Raw genomic sequence first — 2,635 nt, forward strand, 5'->3', positions numbered from 1 at the left:
GATTGACAGTAGACGGACATTATGGATAACAGTATGAGTCCCTAGAGTTGTAAACGTAGTAAGGGAAGGAAAAGAAGACGTTTGATTGACTATCTAAGAATATTGGTGGATGTGAACTGGCATAGAAAACCAAAAACGGATAGGAGTGGAAGGACATGTCTGAGGCCTTTGTCCTGCAGTGAACTAGTTATGGCTGATGACGATTTCATATATATATATATATATATATATATATATATATATATATATATATTTATATATATGTATATATATATATATACATATATATATATATATATATATATATATATATATATATATATATATATATATCTATACACACACATATATATATATAAATATATATATATGTATATATATATATATATATATATATATATATTCTTACAAAGTGTAGAGTGAATATGTCATTCGTGTATTTCATATGTGATTTTAAGAGGTGTAAAGCAAGTCCTAAGATGATTTCCTCCCTTGTAGGTATAAGTAATTGTGTGTGAATTGTATAAGACTTTCGTCGTTCATCTAATTGTATTTTTCATTCAAGTCAGTATATGTAAATTTACGTTATTTTTTAAGTATTAACTTCTTATTTCACGTATTTGTTATGAAGTCTAATTCCATATTGATTAAGTGTGCTGTATGAACCATACGAGGTATGAACGAGGGCTAATGTAATTTTTTTTATGAGGTATTGTGTCATGTTATATATCCACATGGTTGGAATATTCTTGAAAACCTAAGAGTTAGTTTTATCTTTTTTTTTTATCGTTGGAGGAGGGAGTTGGGCAAAGTTAACTGAGAGAGAGTTGCCTCGCTTGTGCATTGATATCCGTCTGATACTTCATTGTTGGCAACTGTGGCATACCTAGAGCCTGCCCCTTAGGTATGAGAATAATCTATTTAGAATAATCTAGAAGTTTTTAAGTTAATATATATACGCCCCCTAGAATGCATACCAGCTGATGAGATCCAGCCTATCCCGTTTGAAAGAGCCAAAGTTCACGTCTCTCTTGCACGTGCCTCGAGTGTGTTCCTTCTCGAAAGTGAATAAGTTTTTATCCAACACATATACTGTGTAGTGTGACTACTCCATTGATAGATATTACATGAATATTGTATTACTGTAAGTATGGGTTTAGTATAAATTTTTGTAACTGGCCCTGTGAGTTAAGGTTAAAACAGTGAAGTATATTTGTATTGCTATCTGGTCAGAAACTTTGTGTGAGCTAAAAACACATAAGTTTATTAGAGGAAAATGTAGTAAGAATAGGCTAGACTATTCGGTGTATGTGTAGGCAAAGGGAAAGTGAACCGTAACCAGAGAGAATGATCCAATGTAGTACTGTCTGGCGAGTCAAAGGGCTCCATAACTCTCTAGCAGTAATATATCTACGGGTGGCTGGTGCCCTGGCCAACCTACTACCTATTACAATCATCAACCACATTGATGGGTGATGGGCTAACCTTTGACATATTAGTCCAACTGCAAGACAGCAGTTTCCACAGTCATTGGTCTAGGGCCTAGCCTTTTGTTAAAAAGCAGGAATGCAGCTGTCCTTTTAGTCGCTTTCTACGACACACAGAACGTACAGTGGTAGTATACAATTTTACACCCCTATCATAGTGAGTATTAATCTTATTACCAAATATTGTACAAACGAGGTTAGGGAACGTCAGTATCATCGCCAGTGATTGATAAAGGAAACGAAGCCTTATGAATATGTGAAATGAACTAAAGAGAGCTGGAAAAGAAACCGCTGAAATGCAAGAGAGTAGATATATACAAGAAGTTTTAATGACGCTTTATGTTTTTAAATAATTGATGCATCGAACGGCAATAGATAGCGAGGTGGTGCTTGTCTCTTTCCCGCTTCTCCTTTACTTGTTTTACTACGTCTTTCCGCTTAACTTCTTCCTAAGTGGCAGTGTACTCTCGCTTTAAGGGACAGCTGGAGTTTTGTAATGCTATATGAGGTGAGTTCAGCTGCACTGATGGAACGACAACTGAAGACAAAACAGAGATCTCAGAAATTTGTTATGAGCGTAAATGGTAAAGAATAATTCTATTCGTTGTGATTTTGCCATAAGGGAATTAATAACGCACTTAAGATTAATTGGCTTGCCAAGATAAAAGACATGACACACTTTTAGAGGGTCCAATGAAGGAACGATGTCCACAATAATTCCATGAAAATTCTTCCTAAACCCACTCATTCTGAACGGGCTGCAGGACGGCTAAGAGATATGTCTGGTTATAATAAGCCGCAATCTTTAAAAAGATAAAAAACAAATTCATAGGTTATGTTGTTTATCCTAATGCAGCATGACTCATAGACGACCAGAGTTTAGAAATAGTTTCAGGTATCAAAGAAGATGTTATATCGAACAATTTCTATTATTAGTACATGATGTTATAATTTCAAATTTCAAAGGAAGATACTCGTCGGTTTAGTTCATAGGTCGCTCAAACTTTCTACTGTTAATTTTATTTCATAAATGCAGAGAGATATTGCGGCAACTCGCTTGTTATGAAGTAAGTAGTTTTTAACCTGACAAGGAAATATGTTGTGGAAGCATAGCATGCGTTCCAGTATCTTTTGAAAACAAGAGTTAC

Source organism: Palaemon carinicauda, chromosome 28 (assembly GCF_036898095.1).
Source record: "Palaemon carinicauda isolate YSFRI2023 chromosome 28, ASM3689809v2, whole genome shotgun sequence".
NCBI classification, from domain to species: Eukaryota; Metazoa; Arthropoda; class Malacostraca; order Decapoda; family Palaemonidae; genus Palaemon; species Palaemon carinicauda.